Source organism: Pistacia vera, unplaced genomic scaffold (genome assembly GCF_008641045.1).
Source record: "Pistacia vera cultivar Batoury unplaced genomic scaffold, PisVer_v2 Contig397, whole genome shotgun sequence".
NCBI classification, from domain to species: Eukaryota; Viridiplantae; Streptophyta; class Magnoliopsida; order Sapindales; family Anacardiaceae; genus Pistacia; species Pistacia vera.
Window position 1 is genome coordinate 403,146 of NW_022196220.1, and position 15,548 is coordinate 418,693.

At 30.2% G+C, this 15,548-nt stretch overlaps 1 long non-coding RNA gene and 1 pseudogene across 4 annotated transcripts; one reads left to right on the forward strand and one right to left on the reverse strand.

Moving 5' to 3' along the window:
- The first annotated feature begins 375 nt into the window (after nt 1-375).
- On the forward strand, nt 376-5,450 carry LOC116141317 (annotated as a pseudogene).
- A 5,573-nt stretch (nt 5,451-11,023) lies between these two features.
- Nucleotides 11,024-14,477, reverse strand: LOC116141310. 4 transcript variants are annotated; one of them, XR_004129778.1, is made up of 7 exons: nt 14,104-14,477; nt 13,502-13,703; nt 12,667-13,009; nt 12,492-12,551; nt 12,064-12,300; nt 11,644-11,963; nt 11,024-11,340 (listed from the first exon to the last, which is right to left on the reverse strand). It is a non-coding gene; the product is annotated as an uncharacterized LOC116141310 (long non-coding RNA). The 4 variants fall into 4 exon arrangements; XR_004129779.1 differs by lacking the exon at nt 11,024-11,340 and having other exon boundaries at nt 11,355-11,963; nt 12,667-12,792; nt 12,872-13,009; XR_004129777.1 differs by lacking the exon at nt 11,024-11,340 and having other exon boundaries at nt 11,355-11,963; nt 13,528-13,703.
- Nucleotides 14,478-15,548: the final 1,071 nt, after the last annotated feature.

Sequence of the window (15,548 nt, forward strand, 5' to 3'; positions counted from 1 at the left end):
GTTGGAAAATAAGTTGACGGCCTTTCCATAAACAAAATCTTCATACATACTTATCAAATAAATATCGGGTAATGTTCTCCTGCACAATAAAATAAAATAGTTCTAATCATGTAGAGACAGAATATTTTATGAACTCTCGGGAAATGATAGACCATCGGAAATGATAGACTATCTATACACAGTAATGGGAAAGTTAGATGCAATATTTTTACAAGTAGAAACTAGGTTTCAAGTGCCTAAATCACTCCAATTTGAATGTAAGCACTAAGCATTATTGGTGTACCAAAATTTCAAGTTTCAACTTTGAATGGCAGTTGAACAAACAAATATTTAACACGTCGTCTTCGGGTTACAGGCAATCGAGAAAAAGGGACACCAATCAAAATCAAAATCTCCAAAGTACAACCAGTTAGTCATAAAATGAATGTATCCTATATTTGAAGAAAGCTGACGCATGGTTCTTGCATCCAGGAAACGTTTCTTCTTCATTTAAACACATTTATATTTCGGGGCTCCTTAATTTGCTCTGGCAACTTGCCGGGTAAGACATGAAAAACTCTTTCTGGGTATGCTTTGTTCTACTCATTTTCTCTTCCGGATGTGTAGCTCAATCGATTGTAGAGTCACTACCTGGCTATCCCGGAAAGCTTCCATTCAAACTAGAAACAGGGTGAGTTGTGTATTTATTTGTTTATTTATTTCTTCTTCTAGTTAATTTAGAAAATTAATGAGTGAGAAATGGGTTGTATTCAGATATGTGAGTGTGGGAGATTTGGATGAAGTGCAGTTGTTTTACTACTTTATCGAGTCGGAAAGAAACCCAGTGAGGGATCCTTTGTTACTATGGCTTACTGGAGGTCCTGGTTGTTCTGGTTTCTCCGGTCTTGCATTTGAAGTGGGTATGTTCTTCATCCAATTCTTTTTAGTTTTATCATGAAACAACACATTATAAATCATGAGTTTGAATTACATAAATCTCAAAGAATAATATCAACTATATAATGTACATTTTAATTCTTTATATCAAAGGTTTAATTGTTGGTGTTGGTAATATTGAAACGTTGACAGAGGACAGGAGTTGAAGATCTAATTTGGTAGTTTAAAAAGTTCTAGATAGAGAGTACGTGGTTTGAATATTTGATTGAATATAAATTAGGTGGGCCGTGGGAGAGTACATTAAAGATTTCTTGTACGACATGATTGGGAGTCTCCATTTCATTTACACCCTTTTTGGGCCAGTCGCAGTTGCTACCACAAGCATAAGTACATAACTTCACCTATAATTCTTTCAAAAACTTAATTAAAAATGAAAAAGATTACAAAATATTCAAAAACAATCAATTAAAAATATTTGTTTATTTATGTATAAGACTAAAAGGGTAATTTTAAAGGTTTGGAGGATTTAACAAATATTTTAATATTTTAAAAGTATTTATAATTCTAAAAGTAAATTTACATAAAAATACTAATGAAAATATTAAAAGTGAAAAAAAAAAATCCAAAAACTTCTTGTTTGTTTAACTTTTCAAACTCTATTATATTATATTATCCTATCTTAAATAATGAAAAACATGTTTACTTTAATAGTGACTATTCAATTCAAAATTCAATCATATTATATTCAACTCAAAACATGTAACAATTACATTTCACAATAAAATTTTATAAATTAACAAAAACACCACCACCCACCCAAGACATCATCACCCGCCAGCAACTACCGCCAACCGTCGCCGGAACAACGCAAGATCGGTCGGATTTGGCATATTGTGTGTCGATCTAGCCATTCCAACCAGATCCACATTAGATCTGGTCGTTGACGATGATCATATCTTGGTTGTCATTGACGGGTAGATTTTGGTCATTAACGATGTCTAGAAATCTAGTCGTCAATGACAGCTAGATTTTGGCTATAGATCTAGCCGTTTCTGACTAAATACACGACTGATCTGGCTGAAAAAAGCAAGATCAAGGCATGACCAACCAGATCTAGCCGGTCATGCATCATTTCGGTGGTGGTGGCTGACAGTCGGTTAGATGGGCGAGGGTGTTTTTGTTAATTTATAAACTTTTATTGTGACGATGTTTAGCTAAATTAACAAATATAGAGGGTTAAAAAAATCTAAATATTTTCAAAAAATGTTTTTCAATAATGTACCAAACATACTCTCATAATCCTATCATATCCTATTTAGAATAGGATAAAATCATATTAAAAAAAGTATACCAAACAGGTCTGGAATTGCCAACCTCAACTTATCGCCAACAATACATAAATAAATTTAGAAGACAATTTATTCATCGGCATTAGCACTAGTGACAATGTCGATAATTGTAAAGATTCACTTCAACATCTTTCTTTCCCTCCTTGCAAATAAATTGTTTCCTATGCTAGAGGTTAAAAAAAAAAATAAAAAATAATAATAATAAAAAAAACACTTCGAAAAGATTTATATTATGTATTTATAATCTAAAAATAGGTAATTAAATTTTTATTTTTATTTTTTTGTATTTTATGAATAATTAAAAAATCAATAGATACTCAATATTTGCATCTTGATTGAGATAAAAATTCAATTGTGTTTGTTTGTTGACAATGCTCAATATAAATGTACAATTTGATGGAGTCTATATATCAATATTTTACATGCAAGTGAGATATTTTAATTGAATTTGGTTTAGTGCTGAACTCAAATAGTATTAGTGTAAAATAAATTTCAGTCATATAATGTTGTTGTTGTTCGTCTGAGAGTAACCGATTTTATAATATCAGGCTTGAGGGTCCAAATTCAGCGTATCATGATGTGCCTGATACGGCCCAAAATATTTCGTGCTTGAAAAAGAAAATTAAATATTTCTTGACTGTAATTTAATATATCTATATATATTTTGCATGATATTGTCTCACCATTAACATAGTATATATATGTCTGTGTGCTGCCATGCCTATGATGTAATAAAGATAGCTTGGAGAATGCAATCTTCCATTAGTAGTAAAATTCTCAGCTATTAACTGGGTAATTAAGCAAGTTATAATCGTTTTTTTTTTTTTTTTTGTTCTGTTTGAAATATATATGGTCCACTACTTTATATTATAAGGCTTTCAATGGGAGCTTGCCATCATTTGTAGATAATCATACTCATGGACTCAGGTAATTCTCATTAAATTATTCTCTCGTTATATGGAAATTGTGAACTTGTTTCTTTGGCTAAGGCAAAGTGGTAGTAATTTTGCAGATTGCAAACATGATATTTTGGATGCACCGGTGGCACCGGCTTCTCCTACTCCACAACCCAGAAAGGATGGCATTCCTCTGACACACTTTCAACCAAAGCAATCTACATTTTCTAAGAGGTGAGGAACAACCCTGAACACATGTAAATGCTTAAAATTATTCCTACTTAGATATTTTAACAAAAGATATTTTCTATGTTGATGCAGTGGATCCTGGAACATCCCAGATTTAGCAATAATCCTCTTTACATAAGCGGTGATTCCTATTCCGGCATGATCGTTCCCATGGTCACTTATGAAATAGCGAAGGGTATGCGTTATCTTTGAAAAGTAATGCTAAAGTGAAATTTTTGTCAAGTAATACTTAATTTTAAGGGTTATTTTGTATAGGTAATAGGGCTAGAAAACATCCATGTTGAATCTACAGGTACAGTTTAATTAATTATTCACATCTTTTGGACACTGTTATCAGCTTTATTGGATACTTGGTGTTATATTTGAAATAGGGTTACACGCTTGGCAACCCGTAACAGATTTACACAATGATGAGAATTCAAGAGTTCAATATTTTTACCGCGTTGGACTTATATCAACTGAACTTTATGAGGTAATAATTACCCACTATTTTTCACCCTTTAGCAATTGTATTTCATTTAATCCCATTTATTATCTGTTAACTTCAGTCAGTCCAAACGGAGTTGTCAGGGGAATATATTTCACCAATATTCAAGTCCCCAATGCTTTAACGATATTGCACAAATAGCAATGGTAAGAGAAAGAAGAGCAATATTTGTATTCAGAAAATCGATTATATCTTTTGACTATAAAGTGTACTCATGTTTATATTTTTAATTAATTAATTACAGTGCACTATAAAAGTAAACGACGCACAGATTTTGGAACCTAAGTGCAGTTTTGCATCTCCAAAGCCTCAGGGTCTTCATTGGGGACGCAAATTTTTCGATGATCTTCCCATTGATATAGCCTTTGCTTCAAGTAAACGTGAAGAAAATTGGTGTAGGGTAAACAATTTATTAATCCCTCGATCTTGTTCTCTCTTTTTAAACCTTAACCTGAATGGATGAATAGTTGACTATTATTTCTTACAGAATTCCGACTATGTGCTCTCATATATCTGGGCGAACGATCAATCTGTGCAACGAGCTCTTTACGTCAGAAACGTATGTAATTCAAATATCTAAATTCAAAGCGTGAAAAGGTAGGCTGAATTTTTGTAATGTTGTTTCTCTTTTATGCTGCAATCAGGGAACTATAATTGATTGGAAGAGATGCAACAAAACGTTGGATTATGATAGTGATATCTTGAGCACGGTGTATTATCACAGAACGCTAATGGCAATGGGCTATCGAGCTTTGATATACAGGTGTTTGACAGTATTTTTAGTTTACTTCCTCCGTCATTTCTTCTCAAAGATTTAATCTTGTTATTATTTGTGGCTTAATTTCAAACTTTCTATTGCAGTGGTGATCATGACATGATGATTCCATACACGGGTACACTTTCTTGGATCAAAACTCTCAATTTGAGTACCATTGATGGTTGGAGACCATGGTTCGTTGAGGGTCAAATTGCTGGGTTTGTCTCTAAATTTTCCTTTCTTTTTCCTTTCTTTTTTTATTTCAATTGACTCTCTCAGTTTCCCTTTTGTTTTACTTCATAGATTCACAATGAAGCTTTCCGAAGCTGCTACTATTGGAGATGGTTTGGTTTTTGCAACTGTTAAGGTAACGTTGAGTCTCATTTTGTTTGGAATAATATTTACATAAACAAACCAATAATAAATGAAAGTTAAATAAGAGTTAATAAATTTAAATGACGGGAGAAAATTATAAAATAGAGCTCAATTTTTATATGATTGGATTGAGATTGATATTTAATTTGTTCATTTAAACAGGGAGGAGGTCACACAGCTCCAGAGTATAAGCCTAAGGAATGTTTTCAAATGGTTGATAGGTGGTTATCTTATTACTTTCTGTAGCAATACCTCCATCAGTTTTCAAAGATTGCAGTAATGGAGGCTGTTTTAGAGAGAATCTAATTATATTTCGAGAGGCATTTCTCACAAAATTATTCATATGCCTTCGTAACTATGTATTGTAACTCTTGTGGAAGTACTAGATTACAGAGTAAATGGTGAGTCAATTTTGGCAATATCTTTTTCTAGAAAAATAAACTAAGGCAATTAAGCTTTTACTTGAGACATGGACCCTTGCGTTGCACGGTTATGTTTATTCAATGTTTTTGAAATAGATTGTAAACAAATTTATTTTAACAAAATAAACTAATTAGATTAATACATAATAATTGTTAAATTATACAAATTTTAAAATAAATATTAATTGTATATATATATACACAATGTTGTATTAAGATAAAATTAATAATTGTACATGTATAATTATTAATATCAATGTATAATTATTAATATCAATTATACGTAGATGTTATTAAATCATTCATCCAACTTAATAAGATTACCTGAATATTATATAGTCTAATTATATTTTTATCATCACCTTGTACAATTGATATTATTTTGGCAGACATATCTTTGATATTCGATGTAAGTATTTTGTAGTGAATCGTGTATGATATTTAATATCACCTGAATATTATCAAGGTCAGCTATTTAAACTTAAAATTTATATTGACATTCAGCAATTTCTGTAACTTATATTCATTTTCAAGTTGCATTGTGCGAGTATGTTTATTATATTTTTTTACATTATTATTGGTTCTTTTGCGTTTTAAATATATATTTTTTATATTGAAGTTCATTTTATATTGAATTGATAATTAAAAAATCAATAAATAAAATATCCACAAATTGAACTCAAAATCCATATCATCATGGTTCTTCGCAAATATGTCACTATTTGATATCTGCAACAAAAGTTTAAAATTTTATCAAGAAAATAAAAAAAAAATTATAGGATAACCCATTGGGTATTATTGATAAGTCTATAAATCAATCAGAGAAAGAGAAACCTTGTTGAAATATGTGAACTTTTAAGCAAGAGAGTTGCAGAGCCAAAGGAAAAAACTGATTTTGGTCGTTGAGAAGAGAAAAAGAATTATTTTTATTTTTATTATTTTAGAAATAAAAAAAATTAAGAATGTTAAGAAGAGAACTTACAAAGAAGGCAACAACAACTCCAACAATATAATATGAAGGCAACTCCAACAACTCCAACAATTGAAACATTGAAGAAGTCATGAAGATAAAGGTCATGTGACACAAATCCGTTTGCTGCAATTAGAATTACCCACCACTTGTAGCAAAAAAAGTATTTGATGATAGCATCATAAAGAAAGACGATAATTGTAAAACCCACAAATCAAACAATAAAATCAATCCAAAAATCAACAAAAAGAGATAGAACAAATACAATTAAAACTACATATCAATATTTGTTTTCCTTTATCATCACTAAAATTGAATTTATTTTATGTATGTGATGATAAAATTAATGGTTCGGTAGCAGGTCTATAGTTATCCAAATTCATCATATAATATATCAAATTAAAGCCTTGTCTTTCTAGTTTCCAAATATTCAAATCGCTCATCAATGGGATTTTTATTCAGCAAGTTATGACTAATTTACTACTGACTATTTAGTGGAAATCAAGAAACACGGGAAATTGAAATGTGTGTGATGATAAAAGGAATGGTTCAACAGTGGGGTTACAATTATCCAAATTAAGCGTATAACATATCAAATTAAAGCCCTGTTTGTCTAGTTTTTAAAGATTTAAACCTCTCATCAATTGGATTTTTATTAAGCAAGTTATGGTCAATTTACTACTGACTATTCAGTAGAAAATGAAATATGTATGATGATAAAAAAAAAAATGGTTTGGAAGTGGAGCTACAGTTATATAAATTAAAGTCTTATCTGTATAGTTTCTAAAGATTCAAACCTCTCATCAATTGGATTTTTATTGAGAAAGTTATGATTAATTTACTACTAATTGTTTAGTGGAAACCGAAATGTGTGTGATGATAAAAGAAATTATTCGACAGTGAGGCTACAGTTATCCAAATTAAGTGTATAATATATCAAATTAAAACCCTATCTGTCTAGTTTTTAAAGATTCAAACCTCTCATCATTTGGAGTTTTATTTGGTAATTTATGGTCAATTTACTACTGATTATTCAATAGAAACCTAAATATGTGTGATGATAAAATGAATAGTTTACTAAAGTTATATGGTTCAGTATCAAACATCAGTTGATATTTGTTAAATAAATGAAATTAATTATATTTAGCAACAATCTCTTTTCATGATATATGTATGTAACATAAAAAGATATCAACAAAAAAATATAGAACAATTACAATTAAAACTACATATTAATATTTGTTTTCTTTTAAGGATAATAATCATGGTTTGACATATTACAAATGGTTTACAAAAGCTATATGGTTTGACAACAAACATCAGATGATATTTGTGATACAAATAAAATTGGTTATATTCAGCAACAACCTATTTTCAATATATGTATGTAACATAAAAAAAAAAAATATATCAACAGAAAGAGATAGAAAAAAATACAATTAAAACTATATATCAATATTTGTTTTCCTTTGTCATCACTAAAATTGAATTGGTTCTATGTGTGTGATGATAAAATGAATAGTTCAGCTGTAGGTCTATAGTTATCCAAATTTATCGTATAATGTATCAAAATAAAGCTTCATCTTTCTAGTTTTTAAAGATTCAAACCACTCATCAATTAGATTTTTATTGAGTAAGTTATGACCAATTCACTACTAATTGTTTAGTGGAAATTGAGAAATAAGGGAAACCGAAATGTGTGTGAAACAAAAAGAGTGGTTCAGAAGTAGGGCTACATTTATCTAAATTAAGTGTATAATATATCAAATTAAAGCTCTATTTGTCTAGTTTCTAAAGATTTAAACCTCTCATCAATTGAAGTATTGAGAAAGTTATGGTCAATTTACTACTAACTATTCAGTGAAAACCGAAATGTGTGATGATAAAAGAAATGGTTCGGAAGTGGGGCTACAGTTATCCAAATTAAGCGTATAATATACTAAAATAAATACTATATGCTTAGTTTCTAATATTCAAACCTCTTATCAATTGGAGTTTTATTAAGTAAGTTATGATCAATTTACTATTAATTGTTTAGTGGAAGTCAAAATGTGTATGATGATAAAAAGAATAGTTTGGCAGTGGGGTTACAGTTATCTAAAATAAGTGTATAATATATCAAATTAAATCCTATCTTTCTAGTTTCCAAATATTCAAACCGTTCATTAATTGAATTTTTATTGAACAAGTTATAGCTAATTTACTACTGACTATTTAGTGGAAAATTGAGAAACTGGGGAAACCAAATATGTGTGATAATAAAAGGAATGGTTCGGTATTGGGGCTACAATTATCCAAATTAAGCATATAATATATCGAATAATTAGTGTAATAAATAGCAACTAAATAAACGTTAAATCAATCAGTAATAAATTGAACATAACTTGCTCAATATTATTAACCAATTCAAATTTTAAATGAATTAAAATTTGAATTGCTTTAATAGTCACATAATCTGATAGCATATCTGATTAATAATGTGTTGAATATGTCTTCTAAAGATTTAAAGCTCTCATCAATTGAAGTTTTATTAAGCAAGTTCTAGCCAATTTACTATTGATTGTTCAATAAAAACTTAAATGTGTGTGATGATAAAATGAATGGTTTACTAAAGCTACTTGGTTCGACATCAAACATCAGTTGATATTTATTAAATAAATAAAATTAGTTATATTCAACAACAACCTCTTTTCATGATATATGTATGTAATATAAAAAGATATCAACAAAAAAAGATTGAACAATTACAATTAAAACTACATATCAATATTTGGTTTCCTTTAAGGATAATAATAATAGTTCGGCATATTATAAATAGTTTACTAAAGCTACATGGTTCGGCAACAAACATCAAATTACATTTGTGATATAAATAAAATTGGTTATATTCAGTAACAACCTATTTTTTGTATATGTATATAACATAAAAAAATATCAACAAAAATAGATAGAACATTAAACATATACAATTAAAACTACATATCAATATTTGTTTTCCTTTGTTATCACTAAAATTGAATTGGTTTTATATATGTGATGATAAAATTAATGGTTCAATATTAGATCTATAGCTATCCAAATTCATTGTATAATATATCAAATTAAAGCTCCACATTTCTAGTTTCCAAAGATTTAAACCACTTATTAATTAGATTTTAATTGAGCAAGTTATGACGAATTTATTACTAACTATTCAGTAGAAATCGAAAAATAGGGGAAATCAAAATGTGTGTGATGATAAAAGAAATAGTTCAGAAGTAGGGCTAAATTTATCCAAATTAATCATATAATATATCAAATTAAAGCTCTATCTGTCTAGCTTTTAAAGATTCAAACCTCTCATTAATTGGATTTTTATTGAGCAAGTTACGGTCAATTTACTACTGACTGTTCAGTGGAAACCGAAATGTATGATGATAAAAGGAATGGTTTAGCTGTGAAGTTATGGTTATCTAAATTAAGCGTATAATATATAAAATTAAATTCACGTCTGTCTAGTTTCTAAATATTTAAACCTCTCATCAATTGGTTTTTTATTGAGCAAGTTATGGTCAATTTACTACTGACTATTCAATGAAAATTGAAATGTGTGTGATGATAAAAGGATGGTTCAGCAGTGGGGCTACAATTATCAAAATTAAGCGTTTAATATATCAAATTAAAGCTCTTTTTTTTTTTTTTTTATAGTTTTCAAAGATTCAAACCGCTCTTCAATTAGATTTTTATTGAGAAAGTTATAGCTAATTTACTACTGACTGTTCAGTGAAAATCAAGAAAGAGGGTAAACCGAAATGTGGGTAATGATAAAAGAAATGGTTCGAATGTGGGGCTACAATTATCTAAATTAAGCGTATAATATATTAATTTAAAGCTCCGTCTGTCTAGTTTCTAAATATTCAAACTTCTCATCAATTGGATGCTTATTGAGCAGGTTATGATCAATTTACTACTGACTGTTCAATAAAAGCGGAAATGTATATGATAATAAAATGAATGGTTCGACAGTGGGGCTACAGTTATCCAAATTAAGCGTATAATATATCAAATTAAAATTCCGTCTATTTAGTTTTCAAAAATTCAAACTACTCATCAATCAGTAATATTAATTTACTACTGACTATCAATTAATATTTTATGGTATTAATTGACTGTTAATACATTCTTTGAGCAATTCACCGAAAAAAATGGTTGGTGAATGATCAATTATTAGCAAGTTCGAAATTAACTTACAGTAAATAGTCATTAATATTATGTGACAATTCTTTTTGTTGTTGGGAATACTTCTGCACTACTTTAGCGGCTGTATTATCAAGAATTATCAGCATGTAAAATTGCTCTCTTATTTATTAAATTAAGATGTACGTGACTTTATGTAGACTAATGGTTAGCAAATAATTAATTTCTAAAACTATTCTTGATTTATTTATATAATATAACACTCCTTAATTAAAAATATAATTACATTATACATGAGAGTAGATTATGTCTCTAATGCAAGGTATAAATCACATTTAAATATAGAGTTTACATTCCATTATAATGATTAATTTGATGGTCCCATAAAATTGTTATCCTTACATAAAAGCAAAATCAAATCCTTCCATCCATACAGTAGGAATAAGAGAATTTCATTTAAGTGGATTTGAGTAAGAAACAACAGCTCCAGCATCCATTCTAGCGCAATATCATTGATCAGAGAAAGCAAATTACATATAAACCAATGGGTTACAAAATTTATTACGACAGACTTGAATAAATGTTGTTGTTACTGTATATTTAACAAACTAAGTGAGCATCAACAAGAGATCAGAATTTCAATAACTTGTATACCGACTACCCATCAAGAAATTATATATATATATATATGTAAGTGAAAGAAGGAAGCATAGACTCCATCAGCTCAATTCATTTATAGCCAACTCTCAGGCTGCCACAACTGTTTGTTCTCAGATGCTAACCCTGAAACCAAAGACAAGGTTCAGCTTGCATTCATCATACTTCAACGATTAAAACAAAAAGTAATCATTAAATGATCACATTGTCATTTCAAAATTGACTGGCATCATCTTTAACTACCATCCACATAAAATCTATCAATTTCACACAGTAAACAGATTAAAAATTCTAAATCTGCTGAGTGTGATGGTGTTTGCCCTGTTCCCAGATAATTAAGGAAGAAAGATCATCAATTTTGATACACATGTAATTCCCTATAAAGATGCAGGTCATATACAAATAAATGGAACACATATCAAGACTCACTCCATTTGCTAATCGCTTTCCAGCTCCATCAACCCCAGAGAAGGTTTTGGTGTAAGTGTTACATGAACTTGCTGCAGATGCATGTTATAAAACTTCACAGTAACCAGCAACATAATAAGAAGCCAAAACCACCATAGCAAAAATTGCTACTATAATCATTTCTAGCACTTTGGTCTAACTATTTTGTGTCATCAACACATTTCTAACCTTTTCATGGTTCAGAACAAACCACATCTTTCTGCCAAAATATCAGATATTGCTCATTCAGAATGAGACCATTCTTACTTGTGGGATATCAAGCAACTCATGGAAGTCAATAGCTGCATTGTTAACAAAACCAAGTTCATTAGATTGACTTTGTCTCACAATGTATGATCAGTTTGAATTGTTTTTATTTTCTCATCTAGTTCAGATTCTTACCAGCTTTATGAGATGTTGTGCAGGATCTCCTTTGGGAAATGCAGCAATGAATAACTCAACTTCGGATACAGCTTCTTCGTAGGTGAAGTATTGATAGAGTCCATCTGAAGACAATATCAAGAACTTGTCCATTGGGCTGACTTGATGATGATAGAGCGAAGGCAAACAGGTGATCGATGGAGAAGTACCGATGTAATTGATTCTAAACATCTCAAGAAGTGCATCATTCCACTTTGGCTGCCATGAAAAACCAAAGAATTAGACTTCTACAATCTCAATTGGTCATTAATATCATATCAGTATTTGAACAATTAGGCCTTGTATGAAGTTCAAACCATAAAGATTGGTGCCTAGTTGTGGAAGCAATTGGAATCAAAAAGGCAATGAACAGCGATTTTTCAATAAGTTATAAAATTTGAAGGGTGAACCTCCAATTTGAAGATTCTTGATCTCTCGGTTACCAGTTGACCTTGGACAGATTGGAGTTCCTGCAAGCGAACAGCGGAGTGGATGATGAATATTTCAGATGATAAACACTCAAACTTTACTAATAATATTCATCTACTTAGTAAACAAAAAGTAATTGTGTCATCAAGAGCAGACCTTGGACAATTCACCATGAGTACTGTTAACTTCATCGACCTTTTCTCTGAGCCTAGAATTTTTCTCTGGCTTCTGCTAGAGACAATTCCGAAACTCTTTTCTCTTCTTTGATTGTCTCAATATCAACTGTAACATCTTGCTCAGAAAGATAGTTCCCATTTCATTAGAGTTCAAGATTCAGACTTGGCCAAGGCATAAAACTTACTGGTTTGCATCCCATAACTTAAGTATTGACCCATCAGCAGTTGTGATATAACGACCATCTTGAATCACTTCAGCACTGGTCACAGATGACTTGGGCTCGAGTGTTTGGACTATCTTACCACTTCCAACATCCCATAACCTGTACAACCACTAATAATTTTAGTAATGATTAGAAAAAATAGAAAATCCCATCCAGCCCAATAAATATTTTCAACTTCAACTTTAGGAGAAAACATGTATAAAATATTATAATCTAATATAATTGAATAGCTAGCCCAACAATTTTCCTATCAAGTAACAGCAATTAATCAAACATCAGGAGAATATATGAAGCAATTAACATTTTTTTTAAATCTCTCTTTCCTTGAGCCAAAAGAATACTAAAATCCCTACGACCTCAAATTTTAACCTCATTTTCTAAGATTTGATCCCCAAACCTCTGCAAATGCAATGCAGTTTGGTAAGTGGACCCATGTCTTTAGCTTATTCTATCTACAGCTTTGCATTAGTTTATACTTAGAAGAGCACCAAGAAATTTCATGATAAAGTATCACATTACGGTTATTGAAAGGAATCAAAACAAAAAAAAACCAAGATATCAAACAAATTTACTTTCCATGTAACAACATACATATGATGCAGGAGAAACAGGCATACCTGACACCGCCCATGTCAGAGCAAGAGCTTAACATTATTCGATCACTATGGAGCCATGCAATAGTTCTGACTGAACCAGGAGATCTATCCACTTCTCTTGGGGGTGCATCTGGACGATTTAAATCAAGAATATGAAAAATTTTCTCCAGTCCCCCAGTCAGTAGAAGATGAGTATCCTGCGTACAGATTGAAAAAAAAATCAAATGTGATGCATCATGAGCCTAATTATGTGTTCATAAATACTAATCCACCAAAATCCCCAAAATGATTAAGATACATAGAACTACCATAACAAACAGTGAAGATACTAAATTCACAGACCAACTGAAATTATTAGATTAACACTAATCATAAAGGGAAAAAAAAAAATTAACCATAACACAACAATTCAGCACATACATCTTCATGAACTTGAGCTTAGCTTTAAGCCAGAAACATATGGTACAACTTGACAACAAATAGAAACGACTAAAGGCTTTCAGAATAATCCTATGTCATATAAAAGAAAAAGAAAATAGGAAAAAAGTATTAGCTCTGAAAAAGCACAGATACAAATAGTTATATAATACAGCATACCTCATTATTATATTTCCCGTTGTAGCCACCAAATGCAATCAGATGCTTCACTCCATCAAATACTGCTGTGCTTACACTGAGCCCCTGCTTATAATTTTATGTTAAGAAATCATGCGGCATGGAAGTGAAGTTAAAAATTCCAACAAAAAATTTACAGTATATGTTATACTGAATATAATTCAAGGAATCTCAGAATATATATTCAGGCCCAGAGATCAGTAACTGCTGCACGCTTTAATCACAAACAAGTATGTAAAATTATCAGCTCTAAACCCTTGAATTTCCATTCTACGATAAAACTCCATAGCTTTTTCAAACAATCCATTATTTGTAAACCCTCTTATCATCCCTATCATTCATTACTGCAAAATCATCATCTACATGTTCTTTCTTAATTCTAGACACTTCCTAAAATATCAAAATGCCATTTTAGGTCATTTGAAACTAAATAAACATCTCAGTTACCTTCAAAATAATTAAATTCAGACATTAAGCATACAAAAATAAAATAAAAATAAAAACTAATGTTTGAAATACCTAGAACCCAAAAGGTAAAAAAAAAAAAAAAAAAAAAAAAAAAAAAAAAAAAAAAAAAAAAAAAAAAAAAAAAAAAAATTCAAAAATCTAAGAGCAACCCATCAAAGAAAACAACTAATACTAAATCCAAAAATTTAAAAATATTCATCGGTTCCGTGTTTCTACTCTGAAAACAATTAATAGTCAATACTAACAAGGCTCAATCACAAAAAACACAAACCCAGAAACAAAAATCAGTCAAAATCATAAAAACACAACTGGGTTCTCTTAATTCTAACACGAATCAGAGATGGATCTATAAAAAATGCAACAATTCGGATAAAAGACACTCGTAAAATTGACCTGGATTTCAGCAGTCAGAGAAGGAGTGTTAAGGTTGTCAGAAAGAGAAGCGATGTCGCACATTAAGGCGACAATGGTGACGGCGAAAGTTAACAGAGCGTTGGCTCTGTACCCAAATGAATGCATTTTTTCGGTATATAGTTTTTGCTGCAGCTCCTTTCGATGAATATGTATGTTACTATGTTTTGATTAGACTTTTCGATAACCAATGCAGCAATTAATAACTTTCGGATGAATGAATATTAATGTTTTGATTACACCATCCGATATCCAATGTAGCAACAGTAATACTAAATCAAAATTCTCTATTACAAATTTTTTCTCAACTCTATAGGTAATTTCTAATTAATCAACTCATGTGAAATCCGTTATAAACTTTGTCACATTAAAGTTATGAAAAAAAATTTATAAGAAATAATTGTTTATATAGTATTATTCAATGAAGCAATTAATAACTTTTGGCTAAATCTTTGTATCTAACATTTGCAATAACAACCCAACAATCAATATCTCACAAATTTATGTTTGTGTTTAGACATTAGAGTGTAAATCCAATGCTTATAATT